Source organism: Henckelia pumila, chromosome 3, assembly GCF_033568475.1.
Source record: "Henckelia pumila isolate YLH828 chromosome 3, ASM3356847v2, whole genome shotgun sequence".
Taxonomy (NCBI): Eukaryota; Viridiplantae; Streptophyta; class Magnoliopsida; order Lamiales; family Gesneriaceae; genus Henckelia; species Henckelia pumila.
Genome location: NC_133122.1, coordinates 162,186,348 through 162,204,399, shown reverse-complemented (window position 1 = coordinate 162,204,399; position 18,052 = coordinate 162,186,348). Strand labels below are relative to the sequence as shown.

Here is an 18,052-nt window from a genome sequence, read left to right as displayed (position 1 = left end):
CTCAATAAACCAATGATTGCCAAATCGGTTGGGATATATGGGTTGAAGGGACCATACTGTACCCTAAACATAATTAAATTGTTCTTGCAGACGCTATCATTTGATACCTAGGGAGTTATGTAAGCGATGCTGCTAGACATTTTACATGACTGGTTGGGTACCATCAGACTTGAGTTCTATTATCAAGGAGTTGATAAATAAGAATGAAGTTATATAAGGTAAGATCATATAGGGACTTGAGGATCTCGAATCACATGAAGATGTGAACACATTGCTAGTTGTATCATTGAACCATTGAGGGTCACACAAGTACTGGCTTTTTAGATCACGTTGAGAATAAAACAAAAAATTAGTTCAATTATTTGAACAGCTTATAAAAGAATTGATAAGCGTGAGAAACTAGAAGTATGACTTCTAAAGAAGAATAAAAGGGAAATTTGAGTGTGTATTATGTGTGTGGGTGTGTACTCTGTGTGCAGTGGGTGTACTCTATGTGCAGTGGGTGTATTGTGCATGTGCGTGTAATTAGTGTGCGATGTGTGTTTTTGGATGTATTTGCATGTGTGGGTGTAAAACTGTGTGCATGTCCAGTGTGTGTATTTTTTGTGTGGGTGAAGCGTGAGTGTTTGTGTTTGTGTGTGTGTGTATTTTTTGTGGGTGTGTCTTTAAAAAAAAGAAGAAGAAACGAGACTGATGAAGGAAAAATATTTAAGCTTTTTGAATGACTTGTGGCAAGGTTATGACTGATTATACGGGCACTGGGCCAACTGACCTTTGGTTGAGTGTTGCTTTTCCAAACTTTACGGGCTCTAGGCCAACTGACATTCGGGTTAGTGCTCCTTTGCCACCTCGACTGATACGGGCTTTGGATGTTGACCTTTGGGTTGATGCTGCTCTGCCAAACTTGGATCTAAGGAAATGTGTGGCCAAACAACTGGACTGATGAATGAAGTAAGTTTCTGAACCACGTTTCATAAATATTTTTTAGGATTTATGTGTTGAATTTTGAGGATTTATGTGACTGAATTTTTTTGCACTGGTATGTGTTGAATGCTTGACTGTGTCTGCGATGTGTGAAGGAATGGAAAATTTATTTTATATGATGGAAGGTTTGAAAAGTTGAGGAATGCATGTGATTTTAATATGTATGTATTTGATAATATACAGAACAGCTTGCTGAGCCTATAGGTTCAATAGATTTCTTCGTTGCAGGTGAAGAGAACGAGCAGGGCAGTCTGGAAAGGGGCAGGGTGCATAGCTGAAGGGCACTTATCCGAGCCACACAGTTTTCCGCAAATTTTTATTCTGAATTTTATGACGGTCTTGAAAAAACATTTTTGTTTGTAATGTTGATTTTTCTGGTTTAGATTCTATAGTACAACTAATAGCTTTTTGTGCTAAAAAATATATGTTATGAAAATTCTCTTTTGTGATGTGGTGATGAAGGAACTAGTTTCAAGGTTTATGTAAGAAATGTTTATGTTATGGTTGGTGCTTGTGATAAGTGAATTTTATGCACTTAATTTGAATGTGTTTTAACTTGGCTTTTGTGATGTATCGAGCGGGTTTATGCGTATTTGTTTGGCGTTTTTGTGATATGCAAAGTTTTAAAGTTAAGTACCGAGAAGAGCCGGAAGAAGGAATAACGAAGCCGCAAGTTTACATTTATCAGAAATGCTAGAGAAATTCAAATCTGATCTCCAAGATGAATTTAAGATATTTTAAAGCTGCTGTCAAAATTTCAGCTCAATCCAACGGTTAGAACGTGAGATATGATTTTTGGAAGAATATCGCACGCTTGACACTTGGAGCAGTAGAGCTGCAGTTCCAAAAGAAGAGCTGCAACACTACATTGACGTATAGGATGCGCCCCAGTACCTAAATACCTACGCTGCAGCGCCGATGAAAAACAAGCAAGAGCATCCCTGTGCTGTTCGGCAGTGCACCCATGTGCTGGCATCGAACAAGAAGCGCTATAGCGTTGAAAACAAGTGATACAGTGCTAATGTGTAGATCTAGAAAAAAAATCAAGTTCGGAAATATGAAGATAGGGATTGATGGGCTTTGTTTGTCAGGCTTTTGATCAAGTATAAAAGGGAAATTGAAGGGCAAGAAAAGGGCATCAGTAGCCGCACGTTCAGAGACACAAATCACAGGAACAAAACAGAAACACACAAGAGAGATTGAGGGAAGAAAAAACTGCACGTTGAAAGAAGAAGAAAGATAGAACAAGGAGCAACTTCGAAGACGAAGGACGTGCACACTAATTCGATTTTGTTTTCCTTAATATTTTCTTCTTAAATTCTGAAAGTTGATGTCTAAACCTATAAACATGATTTGTTTTTGTTTAGTTTTCATCAGGAACTAAATTCTTAATTCTAGAGGTTGATGTAGATTAGTCGAGATGACTTCTATGAATTTTTAATTTATTTGATTGAATTCCTCTAATTTAATTGTGTTTTTTTAGAATTGATTGTCTTTCAATTACCTGATCAATAATTGAATTGCCATATTTATTTGAAATCGGTGCTTAGGAGAGGGGAGTTTGAATAGAACCAATAGAAAATACACTGTTAATGTCTATATAGGTCGGGAGATGTATAACTTTAACAGAGCTAGCGTAAGAACATTGTTTATCACATGTCATTGAGCTTAGATTTTTAACAAGGATATTGGAATCAAAGTTTATTTGATACATTCTATTTGTTGCTCGGGAGAAGGAAATAGAAATACTTAAGTGTTCTTGGTTATTAGATGAAAGGAATTCATGAGCATAAATTAATTATAAGTAGTCATTGTCGAAACTAAGTGAAATCAAATCCTCTAAATATTTTTCTCTCAGTGATATTTATCTCAGTGTGTGACTTGTTTACTAGTTTTTCTTGATTTTTTAAGTTTAAAAACCAAATTCTCTTATTTATTTTTATAAATAAAGTTTAGCCTATTTTAATTACAAGCACTAATATAATTTTCAAGTATACTCTTTGTGAGAACGATATTTTATTCATCTTTTATTAAAACTTGACAATCGTGCATTTGCGAGCAAGAAAATACGCAACAAGTTTTTGGCGCAATTGCCGGAGAGTATTTTTATTGAAGTTATATTAGTCTTGTTACCAATTAGTCTAGATTTTAATTTAAAGTTTTTTTTACTATATTTTTAGTTACTGATTCATTTTTATTCTTCTTAAGTGCAGTTTATACAAAGATCTCAAAGCGTTGATTCTCTACTTTTCGATCCGGGGATTGAACGAACTACTGCAAGAGCTTTTTGAAAGTTAAGAAGAGAAGAAGTGAAAGATCTGGATGAGAATAATCCACCTCCTTTTTTGCCAATTAGATATCACTTCAGACCCGTAGTCCAGGCTCACTATTTTGAAATAGCTCGTGGAACCATCAATGCTAACAATTTTGAGCTAAAGCTTGCACTGATCAACATGCTTCAGCAGAACCAGTTCAATGGAAGCGCCATGGCTGATCCTCATCTGCATCTGATGACGTTTTTGGAGATCACTGATACGGTAAAAATGAATAGAGTTTCTGAGGATATTATTAAACTGAGTTTATTTCCGTTTTCTCTCAGGGATCAGGAAAGGATTTGGTTGCAATCATTACCACATGGGAGTATTACTACTTGGGAAGATATGGCAGTGAAGTTTCTTGCCAAATAGTTTCCAACTGCTAAGTCCACTCAACTGAAGATCGAGATTAGCATATTCCGACAGCATGATTTTGAACAGTTGTACGAGGATTGGGAGCGTTACAAGGATTTTCTCAGGCGATGCCCAAATCATAAATTTGAGGATTGGGGCAGACTAAATTATTTTATAATGGATTGAACGCGCCCACAAGGATGTCAGTGGATTCAGCAGCTGGAGGTATAATATTTGCAAAGGACCCTGTTCAAGCATATGAGATGCTGGAACAAATAACTATCAATAGCTTTCAGTGTCCGATTGAACGAGCTGGCATCCAAAAATTAGCAGGAGTTTATGCAGTGGATCCTCTCACATCTTTATCTTCTCAAGTCTCGGCATTGACTACACAAATAGCGTCTATGAGTACTAGAAATTCTGAGGGTAAGGCTATCACTATTGTAGAGTTGCACTCCTGACGAGGCACAATACGTTAACACCAGAGGCTATGGAGGATATCGAGGTACCCCTTTTCCAAACTCTTATCATCCTGATTTTCGTAATCATGAAAGTTTTTCTTATGTAAATGAAAAGAATGTATTGAATCTCCTCTGGTATTTAATACAAATAAGGGAGAAGGGAGACCATCTTTGGAGGACGTGGTTAGTACTTTTGTTGCAGAATCTGAAAAAAAGAATGGCAAGGACTGAGTCTCGTCTTGATAGCTTGGAGATGCATATGAGTAATATGGGTGCTACTATGAAATCTTTGGAGACACAAATTGGACATCTGGCAAAAGCACTGAAAGATCAAAACAAATGTCACTTCCCGAGTAATATAGAGGTGAATCCATTAGAACATTGCAAAGCCATTGAGTTGAGGAGTGGAAAAGAAGTTGGAGTCAGTGAACCTAAATCTGAAATTGAGAAGGAGAAGAAAGTTGAAGAAGCTGAAGTTGGTGATAGTAAGCCTATGGATTCAAAGGGTGCATCTGAAGAGAAACTCATGTTTAATCCAAAACTTTCATATCCTCAGAGATTCAAAAAGAAAGCATTGGATGAACAGTTTGCCAAGTTTCTTGAGATTTTCAAGAAACTTCATATTAATATCCCATACTCCGATGTTTTGTTGCAAATGTCGAATTATGCTAAATTCTTGAAGATATGATGTCTAGGAAGCGGAAGTTGGAGGAGTTTGAGACAGTGAACCTTACCAAAGAGTGCAGCGCTATACTTTAAAATAATCTACCACAGAAATTAAAAGATCCAAAGAGTTTTAAGATTCCTTGCACTATTGGTTCTTCTATCTTTAATAAAGCATTATGTAATTTAGGAGCTAGTATTAATTTAATGCCTTTGTCTGTTTTCAAGATCTTAGGACTTGGCGAGGTGAAGCCCACGACAATTGCATTGTAGCTAGCCGATAGATCACTCACATATCCGCGTGAAATCATCAAGGATGTTCAGGTAAAAATAGATAAATTTATTTTTCCTGCGGATTTTGTGGTGTTAGATATTGAGGAAGATGCAAATATGTCTTTCATCTTGGGGAGACCGTTCTTGGCTACTGCTAAAGCCAAGATCGATGACAAGAAAGGTGAGCTAACGATGGGGGTAGATGGTGAGAAGGTGATTTTTAATTTATTCAAGTAGGCTGATAATTAATCCAAGGAGAAAGTGTTCATGATCGAACAAGCAAAAAGGATGGAAAGTTGTTGCAAAGTTGTTAGTACTGTAGAATTGCCAAGGGAGAATGATCCGCCGGTGCTAAAGAAAAAGAAGAAGAAAAAGAAATCTAAGTTCAAAAAGAAGATCATTTAGTATGTTTGGAGGGTAAAAGAGAAGGGCAAAACCTCCAACAACGTGGCAACGAGCTAGAATCGGAGTATAATCGGGTTATGGATTATAAACTAAGGGCTTTCTTAGGAGGAAACCCAAGATAGTTTTTTTTTTTGAAATTTGATTTATTTTTTTTATTTTATTTTAGTTATTTTTATTTTATTATTTTTTATAAGGATACTAGACATCAATAATAATTTTGGGCTGTGTAGGGAGTTTAGGCGCCACCACTAAAAGAAGAGCATTGAATGATCCAGATGGTGCCGAGTACTGATGCTCGATGCCCAAGGTACATGTCTTTTGTTTTTATTTACTACTGTACATTGAGGACAATGCACATATTTAAGTTTGGGGGGATTGGTGTGTGAAAAAAAAATTGATGAGTTAGTTTGAGTTAAAGGCATGATGTTGTAAATGTGTTAACCTATGATGAAAAACTTTTTGTGCTAAAAAATCAATGTTAGCTATATTTAATCTTGAGTTCTCACAAATATGCACGAATGCCATGATTTTTTATACTTCTAGCAATTAGAGAACAATTATGTGGATTTGTGATGGGGATTAGAGGAATTGATTATTAACTCGTGTGATTTTTTCTTGAGACCGAGGTAGATTTTTATGAACATGAAAATGATTTAGGCAATTTTTTTTTGCATCAATTGAGCCTTTTTAGCCACTCTATATTCTGAAAATTCCAAAACCAAGATGAGTAGCTAAAAATTTCAAAGAAAAAAGATAATGGTGGAGAAAGTTAGGTGAGGGGAGACCTTGAAAAAAAATGAATTGAAATCCTAATCCAAAAACAAGGCTAAAAATGGAGAATGTATGGAGTAGAAGTAGCCAGATAAATATCTGGCAATGCAAGTAATTAGCTATTCAATACTGCCCAAATTGAAAAATATCTATTACCTTTGCTTGAATCCTGAGTCTTTGCTTACCATTGATATATATATATCAAGATACTTATCTCATGCTTAATTCTCTTGAATCTATTGTTAACTGAAAACGTCCTTTTGATATGTGTAAATAAAGATTGAACTTGGTTGAGAGTATTTTGAAACTTGAGGGAGGAGTTAATGAATTTATGAAGCTTACGGATTGCATGATTTTATCGAATGTTAGGTGGGTAGATGAGACTGGCAAATCACACACACACACGAGAACTCTTGAGAAAATTAGCCGACATGTAGATTGAATCTTGGAATATAAAAATAATCGGAGGTCGATTGTATTACACACTATTGTTTTGCTCGGGACTAGCAAAAGTCTAAGTTTGGGGGAATTTTATAAGTGCATTTTATGCACTTAATTTGCATGTGTTTTAACTTGGCTTTTGTGATGTATCGATCGGGTTTATGCGTATTTGTTTGGTGTTTTTGTGATATGAAAAGATTGGAAGTTAAGTAACGAGAAGATCCGGAAGAAGGAATAAAAAAGCAGCAAGTTTACAAAAATTTATCGGAGATACTAGAGAAATTCAAATCCGATCTTCACCGTTCAAAATGAAGCTTCGAAAAGATTTAACAGTATTTTTGATGACTTGGTCGAGAGAGTATGATACATCGGTGTTCATATCATTCTTTCGTGTGTTCCCGGGAGGAATTCGATCTCTCAAGATGTTTTAAAGCTGCTATCAAAATTTCAGCTCGATCCGACGGTTAGAACGTGAGATATGATTTTTGGAAGAATGTCACGTGCTTGACACATGGAGCAGTAGAGCTGCAGCGCCAAAAAAATATCTTCAGCACTACATTGATGTACAGGAGGTGCCTCAGTGCCTAAATACCAACGCTGCAGCGCCGACGAAGAATAAGCAAGAGCGCCCCTACGCTATTCGGCAGCGCACCCGCGCCCTGGCATCGAACAAGAAGCGCTATAGAGCTAAAAACAAGAGCTGCAGCGCTAATGCGTAGATTTGGGCCGGAAAAAAAATCATGTTCGGAAATTTGAAGATAGGGATTGATGGGCTTTGTTTGCCGGGATTTTGAGCAATTATAAAAGGGAAATTGAAGAACAAGAAAAGGGCATCAGCAGCCACACGTTCAGAGACACAAATCACACGTACAAAACAGAAACGCACAAGAGATATTGATGGAAGAAAAAGATGAAAGTTGAAAGAAGAAGAAAGCTGGAACAAGGAGCAACTTCGAAGACAAAGGACGCGAATGCTATTTTGGTTTTGTTTTCCTTAATCTTTTCTTCTTAAATTATGAAAGTTGATGTCTAAACTCAAAAACATGATTTGTTTTTGTTTAGTTTTCATCATAAACTAAATTCTTAATTCTATTGGTTGATGTAGCTTACTCGAGACGACTTCTATGACTTTTTAATTAATTTGATTGAATTCCTCTAATTTAATTGTATTTTCTAGAATTGGTTGTCTTTCAATTACCTGATCAATAATTGAATTATCATATTTATTTGAAATCGGTGCTCTGGAGAGGTGATTTTGAATAGGACCAATAGAAAATAAACTGTTAATATTTATATAGGTCGGGAGACGTATAACTTTAACAGAGCTAGTGTAAGAACATTGTTTATCACATATCATTGAGCTTAGATTCTTAATAGAGATATTGGATTCAATGTTTATTTGATACATTCTATTTTTTTTCTTGGAAGAGGGAAATAGAAATATTTAAGTGTTCTTGGTTATTAGATGAAATGAATTTCTGAGCATAAATTAATTAGAAATAGTCTTGTCGAAACTAAGTAATCCTTTATATATTTTTCTCTCAGTGATATTTATCTTAGTATTTGACTTGTTTACTAGTTTTTCTTGATTTTTTAATTTTTAAAACCAAATTATTTTATTTAATTTTCTAAATAAAATTTAGCCTATTTTAATTACAAACACTAATATAATTTTCAAGTATACTCCTCGTGGGAACGATACTTTATTCATCCTTTATTAAAACTTAACAATCGTGCACTTGGGAGCAAGAAAATACGCAATATCTTTATTTACGTTTCCCCTCCCCACTTATTTTCGAAATCTATGCAGAATTTTTCTCGCACTTGTGGTGCATGGTTTCGGCCATGCACTACTCTATAAAAAATATTACTGCATTTTTATTTAAACATTATGGGTGCTACAACATGGTATCAGAGAATGTTCCTGAAGAATAAGTGCTCACCTCTCGACCGTGATGCAACTCATTCAGCTGCACCGCAAATTTTGTAAGTTAAGGATTATGGTTTGGAACAGATTTTTCTTTTAAATGCATGATTTTCAATTGTTCATGTTTAAAGAGGTTTGAATGATGCAGTTACTTATTGATTCTGATTTATAGTGATGTTTAAAGAGGGATTTATAAAAGTTGTTTTTGTCATGTGTGTCGGTCATGTGGTGGAAATCGGGATGTATGTTGATAGATAATGGCAGGAAGAGGGCATACACGATTCTGGCTGGAATGGCCCAGCTTATGCAGCAGCTAGTGGGCCAGGCGGTCCAAGGTGGAGGGCAACCAACGGGCGTTGGCTTGAGCCCGATGGCCTACAGGAGCGCTTTAGGTGCAATGGACCGAAGGAGTTTTCTGGTACCACAGATCCGATGGATACGGAGGAGTAGATTAAATCACTTGAGGACATCTATGAGTACATGAAGCTTGACGATCCTGACAGAGTTTGATATGCCATTTTCATGCTGAGGGGAGATTCCAGGATCTGGTGGGTATAGTTCAAGCGAATTTTCCTGGAGAAATACTTCACTGCATATGTACTCTTTAGACCGACCCGTGATTTCATGACACTGAAGCAGAGGAACACGACCGTGGCAGAGTACATCAAGAAGTTTGAGAAGGGCTGCTATTTTGTTCTTTTGATAGGGGGAAATGCTGGAGAGAATCTGAGACAGTTCGTGGATGGGTTGGGGTCCACAATGAAGGGTGACGTGTTTATTTTTGAACCCGCAGACTACAAAGCAGCATTGAATAAGGCATTGAAAGCAGAGCAGATCTGGAAAGAGATAGATGTAGAGAGGCAGGCGAAGCAACGAGCTTCACAGTTTGGAGATCAATAGAGACCTCCCAAAAGGAAGAACCCCGCACCACAATGCGCTTAGGGACAACAACCTCTAGCTATTGCTGCCCCGAGACAGAGAGGCAAGACATTCTTCCCCAAGTGTCAGAAGACTCCCGCCGACCAGTGCATGGGTGGGACTAATGTTTGTTTTAATCATGGAAAAGTAGGAAATTTTTCAAAGGACTGCCTCGATTTGAGGCAGCTAGTTCCAAGAAGAGTATACATCATGACATCATAGAAAGAAGAGTTTCATTGATTTTACAAGGGAGAGTAGTGACTACTGATTTGATTGTGTTGCCTATGTCTGAGTTTGATTTGATCTTGGGATTGGATTGGTTGACAAGGAATGGGATAGCCATTGATTTCAAGCAGAGAACAGTGATCTTTCGACCAACTCAAGAGCAGAGTTTCATTTCGAGGCAACCCACGGTAGCAAGTTTCCTTGCCTTGTGTCGGCTGTGAAGGCGTAGAAATTCTTGAGGAAAGGTTGGCAGGACTTCTTAGCCAGTATAGAAGTGGTTTCGAAAAGGCATCGACCTGAGCCGGTGGAGGTAGAAGTTTTAAGAGGTATTTTTTGATGATGTATCTGGAATTCCTCCAGAAATATATCTCAAATTCTCCATTGAGTTAGTGCTGAATGCAGCACATGTTTCTAAGGCACCCTACGGTCTAGCGCCGAATGAAATGAAGGAGTTAAAGGAGCAGATTCAGGAATTTCTTGATAAAAGGTTCATACGCCCTATATTTTCACAATGGATCGCGCCCGTCTTGTTTGTGAAGAATAAAGATGGCAGTATGAGATCGTGCATCGATTAACGAGAGTTTAAAGAACTAACGGTGAAGAATAAATATCCGCTACCGAGGATCGATGATCTGTTTGATTAGTTACAAGGGCTGTAGTATTATCAAAGATAGATCTTTGATCTGGATACTATCAGTTGAAAATTAAGGAGGCAGATATTTATAAGACAACTTTTAGGAATCGATATGGGCATTACGAGTTCTTGGTCATGCCGTTTAGACTAAAAAATACCCCGTAAGTGTTTATGGATGTAGTGACTTGATCCCGGATCACATACCAAACAATATTAAGTATGCAATTAAATATTAAGGTAAGATTACCAATAAAAATAGAAAAAATAAAGTCTTACAACAAATCAACCGACAGAATACAACCGGCTCTAAAACCCAAGATGAAATATAGTTTTACAACCCCATCGAAAACAGTACTGAAAATACTCTCAACCTGATACTAGAAACAATTGTGATCCACAGAACAACTGCAACCTCAACGACCGCTCCCTCCAGGTCCGTCCATCCTAAGCCATGCCCCGTGGAATGGGGTAACCAAGAAAAAACTGATGACGTGAACGATAACAACGCACAATACGAAATTATGAGTATACACATGCTATGAGTGCGAATGAAAATGTACAGGTACTGGAAACCTATCACGGTATAAACCCTGCTAAGTCAAGTGGCGTCATGGTATGTACCACTTTGGACCATCGCATCAGAAGGTGGCTCACACACCACAAAGAATCCATGGATATCGGTGACCTGATCCCGCACAAACGGGTCCAACCATCCACTCAAGAATGCGGGGCTGAGCAACCCCACTATAGGTATATCAAGGTACAGGTTCAACATGATAATGTATGCAACATAATAATCATGACATAAAATATGCACATAAAACATGCCATATATACATGCAAACATAGAACATGCTTACTCAACCAGGATATCTCGTATAGTACGTATGTACCTCTATTCAAGAAACCTAGCAACTCTGTCATATAAGCAAGTAATTACCATATCACTCATTGCGTTCTAAAAACCTTAACTATACTAATAACTACTCACAAAAGCTAATTAGAGTCTAGAATTATACTTGCGTCTGCCGTCAGTCCACTGATTGCGATGACCCCAAACTCTAGGCACAACTCCACTACGATCCCATAGAACTTTGATACCGGACGGCCTTCGAGACGACGCTTAAAAGCCCCTGAATTTAGGCTGGAATGGGAAAGGATTTTGTGAATTCGCATCTAACAATGGCAGCCTCGACCCCTATTTATAGGCGGAGTTTGGGACTTTCAAACTAGGAATTGGACGTTCCGATCGGCGTTCGGAGCTTTCGATTGTTCAATCGAAGCTTTCGATCTCTGCCCACCGTGTCCTTTGATTGGACAAATCATGCTACCGACGGAGTTCAGACCTTTCGAACTAGGAATCGAAGATTTCGAACTCACCCCTGTCTAATCACCAATCAGAAAACCCATAAATATTTTTCAGAGGGAGATCAAACCTTCCAATTTGCAATTCGAAACTTCTGAACTGCTCGGTGCATCCAATCTTCAACATCATCTTCCAAACATGTTCGGAGATTCTGAACTACCCAAACCCTTAGGGTCTACTTGAACAATTCATGTTCGTAGCTTCTGAACTACCCAAACCCTTAGGGCCTACTTAACCAATTCTAAACGTTCTGAATCCAATTTTCTACTCATTAACCCAATTGAGGATTCCTTAATCATGTTTTGATCAATTAGAATTTTTTAAGCAGTTGATTAACTTAATTTGGAATCAGGCAACTACATTTTTCCCAGCTTAAGAGATTTCATCCTAGAAATCCAGACTAAGGTAAACAAATTGAAAATCACTGAAAACAAGCTTTATTACAACACTGCAGTTTACAAATACAACTGAACTGCTCAAATTAAATTACAATCAAAACAACTTAGGATGCTCAGAACGCATACGACTCTCTATCTCTCAAGTTGCCTCTTTAGTGCCTCGATTCTGCCACTAAACCAAGACTAGAGGAATGCACTTGTTCCGAAACACCTTGTATTTTTTGTAGATAATTCTGAGAGGTCTATCCACGTACAACAAGTTGGGAACTAACTAAAATTCTGTCGGGTACAGTACATGCGACTCATCTACCACATACTGACGGAGTAGAGATACATGGAATACATTGTGAATGCTGGAGAGATAATGTGGTAATGCCAAATGGTAGACACATCTCCAACTTTCTTTAGGATCTAAAAGAGACCAATGAATCTTGACGCTAAATTGCCCTTCAGAACAAACCTCATCACCTTTCAGAAAGGTTAAATTCACAAGAACACATGCTCTCTTAGCTCAAAATACAGAGGTCTGCGCTTGGTGTTGACATAACTGGCTTGTTCATCCTGTGCGGCTCTGAATATTTTCTTGATCAATTCATATATCAAAAATTTGCTGAATCAAATCTGGTCCCTCAACATGTTGTTCCCCTACTTCACCCCAAAATAAAGCTGTCCAACAATGGTGAATATAAAGAGCCTCAAACGGTGTCATGACAATACTGCGATGATAGCTATTATTATAAACAAGCTCTATCATCGGCAAATGATCGTTCCAATATAAACCAAAATCCATCACTGAAGCCCTCAGTATATCATCTAATGTCCGAATAGTTTTATTTTACTGACCATCAGTCTCTGGATGATATGATATACTCAGACCAAAGGTAGTGTCCAAGGCTCGCTGAAAGCTACCCCAAAACCTTGAGGTGAACCTTGGATCTTTTTCATTGACTATACACAGCGGTATCCCTTGCAGTTTTACAATCTTATGAATGTACAATCTAGCCATACGATCAAAGGTAAATTCTCGGTTATAAGGAAGAAAATGTGCATACTTGGAAAATCGGTCCACAACAACCCAAATGACATCACAATTCCTGACGGACATCGGCAAGTTGGTGATGAAATCCATAGTCACATGCTCCCACTTCCATTACAAAATCTCCAAACTCTAAAGTAAACCACCAGGTCGATAATGCTCAGCCTTGACTTGCTGGAAAACTAGGAATCTGCAATCTGCTTACAAATTGATACATACTGTGCTTCAATCCTTTACACTAGAATCTCATACGTATATCCTTGTATATCTTTGTTCTGCCTGGATTTATGGTGAATCTTCTACAATGGGCCTGAGATAAAATATCCTTATGCAAAATCGAATCATTAGGCTCAACTACTCTGCCAGACAAACATAACAATCCATCCGACTGAAAGTGAAAACCAAATGTGCTATCCCCCTAAGAAAGTCTAGCTAACTTATGCGTCTTCGGATCTGAGAGCTAACTTGTTGAATGCAGGCAAGAAATGTTGGATCGACGAACACTGAAAAGACTCGGATACCTTGCTGTTCTTTCTTGCAGCGAAAAGATCAATGTTTTTTAGTGATAAGCTAATTTGACTCTAATAAATAAGATATGTTTCATACCTCAAAGTAAGCACGATCACCTATCAGACTTATTCTCTATCCTGATTTTGAGCTTGTCTTCAACAAAGCTGTTTTTGAGTACTTGAAGAAATTCATGTAAGTTGAATGTGTGCTCAATGAGCTTCACTTCAATGTTATTGAGTTTTTTTACAATATTTATTTGATCTAAATATCTTTACGTCTTGAACCTGGTATTCTAATCTTCTAGGGATAGGAGCTTCTAAATATTTTCTACTTCAATGCTCTGATTTGACAAGTTATAAGATATTGATCTTGGCCATGCTGATCTCGTGGTCTTCTGAAGATTTAAAAGATAGGTCTTTGATTCAGTGAATCTAAGACTTTATAGGCTCTTGTTCTTGAGTGCTCTACCTTAATATTTATTTATATGATCTTATGTTCTGATTTGAAACGACCCTAACTCTACTTTAAAAATAATAATTAAATAAAATGCGGATTTTAAGAAAAAATTTGGCATGATCTCTATATACATATTCAAACCCGCCTGTCACAGACAACAACTAAAAATACGACCAACAGTACAAAAAAAAACTAGACCGAGAAAGAAACGAGAACCAGAGAAAAAGATCTGACAATTCAACCATCCAAAATAAATAACACTTTGATATTTACATGCCCAAAGATGATCTGAGAAGTATTCGAACCATATGCTTATGAAAGACCACCAATCAAATGCAAATCATAAATCCATAAATTATAGCAGCAAACCGAGTCAAGTAAAATGCAAAAGTTTTCTGGAAAATCAATCGAAGGGCAGGGCAAAAAAATCTTGAGAACAGGGCCAAGAACATACTTATAAATTTCGAAACTTCAAAAAATGCAACACACATCATATAATAATCTACAAGGTAAAGCAAAGAAGTCCATTATCCTTGCCTTTACTGAAGATAACCGAAGGAGATATGGCGAGGCGAGCTGGAACAAGTTCGAAAGTGAGCTGGAACAAAGGAGCTTGCTAAGCTTGAGCTTCGATCGGAAATGGTGGCTCACGGCGGTGCGGGCGGCGATCGGGATAGCAAGGCAAGGAGAGGCCGATCGATTTTGAGAGAGGATTGAGAGGAAAATGGAAGGGGATTGCATCGGCCGACTTGAAGAACTTGGAGAAGGGGAAAAATGAGATGGGCAGTGCAAATGGGCTGCGGAAATTATTTAATGACCGAAGATAATTTGGGTGAGTGCAAATCCCTTTGGGCCTGGTCCACATAAGTTTAAGTTTAAGTGTATATGAAATATAATTAGGGATGGCAATGGGGCGGGTCTAAACCCGCCCCAGCATCAAACCCGCCCCGACGGGGCGGGTCTCGGGTTTGGCCAAACCCGCCCCGGACCCGCCCCGCCAAAGTATTATATATATATAATTTTAAAATATTCATGTATATATATAAATATAAAATATATATGTATTATTAATAATATATAATTATATTATTATACTAAATATTTAATATTTTATCCATAATTTGAATGTGTAATATTATTGGATTGAAATGAATTTATTTTATTATGATATGTTTAGTATAAAAATAAATTATTGTAATATTTTTTAGCTAATAAATATTAATTAATTACAAGTTAATAAATTTAAACTTGTGAGAATAATTTTTTTTTTGTCTTAAATATCATAAATCCATATTTGAAATTAAATTTAATGATATTTGTTAATTTTTAAACTTTTTTATTTTTTACTTTAATAAATTTAAAATTATTTAATTTATGGCGGGTCCAACGGATCTAACCCGGATTGGACCCGCCGGGTTTGCAGGGCGGGGCGGGTCCCGAGTATAGCCAGACCCGCCCCGTTGCCATCCCTAAATATAATGCATAAAATATAATATGTAGTGTTTTTTTTAATAGTGAGGCCCAAATTCCGCAAATACCCGATTTTGAAAATTTAAGAGTTAAATACTTAAAACTCTATTTACTGGGATTGAAAATGCTAATTTTCCATACTTAAACATTTTGATGTCATATTGATAAATAAACTATTTAAATAATAAAAAAAGCGATTAAAATAATTAAACAAACTTGACGAACGATTAAAAGTCATTTAAATAAATACACAAGTGGAAATAAACCTTTAAAATGATTTGGACAATTAAAAAGAGTTTTAAATAAATAATCTAGACATTTAAAATAATTAAAATTAACTAATCGCTAAACTAGGCTATTTAAAATAAATAAGTTGGACACTCGAAAATATTTAAACAAATAAGCTAAACATTTAAAATCATTTAAAAGAATAAACTAAACAATTAAAAATTATTTAAATATTCAATATTAAACTTTAAAATATTAAAACAATTAAGTTGCACAATAAAAATCATTTTGACAATTAAACTTAAACAATTAAAAACATTAATTAAATAGTTAGTACAATAAAAATCATTTGAATAAATAATAAAATATTTTATTAACACATAATTCACAATAAGAATTTAAATCAAATAAGCCTAAAAATAATAATTATAGTATTTATTTAATTTAATGCATGTGATTTAGTAGATTGGATTTTAGGCGCCAGATGATTAGTCTAGGATTTGATTGTGTTGCATGAAATGGTTAGCTTTTTTTAAGATTTAAGTATCTTATTAATTCAAAATTGATCTTGTAGAGTGCTCTTACAAATTCGGCTTTTTTGGATAAGAACAATACTCAAGCAGCCATATAATCAAAGTAAACAAATTATGATCTTTTTAAATAAATGAGAGGTTTACATTAGATCAATCATCAAAGCATAAATGTAGATTCTTTATAATATAAAATATTTCCGTTACAATATTAATGAGAAGAAAAGATTAAAAAAATCACATCTATTATTTTTGCTTCTTGGCTCTGACACCAAATATAATGTCTCAGATTTGACGATTATGCTCATTTTATTATGTGGGGACCTCGGGTTGCTAATCTCAACTTAGGAAAAATCACGATTAATTAAAACAATTAATCAAACAATTAAAGAATAGAAACCAAGAGCAGATTTTTTTTTTTTAAAATTCCCAAGCCTCGCTCGATCGGTTAAAGTCATCCGATCGAGCGAGCATGAAAACAAAATTCTCGGGTTTGCACAAAAATTGGTCTCGCTCCATGTTTCACATGCCGCGCTCAATCGGTAACTATTACCCGATCGAGCGGGCACACTTCCAAAAAAATGACAGAGCAGAACTTCTTGCTGTCAAGTCTTGGTACAAGGTATAAATCATAATCAAACTCAATCCCAAGCATGCTATCAAATCTAAAAACATGCATATACATTTGTATCAAGTCTCACATATAAAATCATGCATTTACTACATCGAATAAATAGCATAAAAACATGCAACGTCAAGCTACTCAAATTTTCAAAAGTAAACTTCTAACATACAAGCTTCATGCTATCTATTATTCTCCATCTTAAACCTGAGTCCTCACGTGCTAAGTCACACTCCCGAGCTGCCAATGTCATCTTTGACCAGCTTCTGCCCCACCTGTTGTGATGCACACATACAAAACAAAACAACAGCCGGATAAACTCCGATGAGAAATCATATCAGTATAAGCGACATATAAATGCGCTAACTAAATTCATATCAACTCTAAACATGTCAACTCAAGAATAGAGCAACCATAACGCATATATCGACTCAAAATTCAAATCAAGACTTCAATTTATATAGCGCGCTTATCTCAAGAATTGATTCTTATCACTTCATTGCCATCAAGATTCGTAAACGATCTTGACATGGATATCCATCTAACGAGTTCGTAAACGACTCGCAAATAAGGTTAACCGCAACCTTGGCATAGAATCAACTCAATATACAATCATATCAAAAGAAATAAAGATCCACTACCTGTGATGGATCGACAATAACATAAGTTCTACCTCAAGAACAAGTACTTAAACAAGTATGTGATTTGTTCGGGATAACTCAAGAATAGTCGTTCTTGAGTTTCACAGTCCCTGACTCGCGATGTCGTCATTATACCTTTCATTCTCGAGTTTGTCATGTTCCACATTTGGATAGGAAGTACATCAACTCCTACACCTGATCATTCAAACATCAATCTTGATCACTTCTTCTTCGGTTTCAAGTTGAGGTTCTTGAGTCAATAGTCTCCTATTAAACTCTGAAACATATCATCAAAACATGTATATCAAACCTCATTCTATTCAATCATTTCAGAATTGAATCAAAATCATCAATATAGATTCAATCAACATCATTTCAAACTTCAACTCCTTCTTATTCGATACAACTCGGAGTCGTGAATCGT

At 36.3% G+C, this 18,052-nt stretch overlaps 1 non-coding gene across 1 annotated transcript; it reads right to left on the bottom strand.

Annotated features, from left to right (window-relative positions):
- Nucleotides 1-3,693: 3,693 nt before the first annotated feature.
- On the bottom strand, nucleotides 3,694-3,799 carry LOC140894092 (small nucleolar RNA R71). Its single transcript, XR_012153643.1, has one exon. It is a non-coding gene; the product is annotated as a small nucleolar RNA R71 (small nucleolar RNA).
- Nucleotides 3,800-18,052: the final 14,253 nt, after the last annotated feature.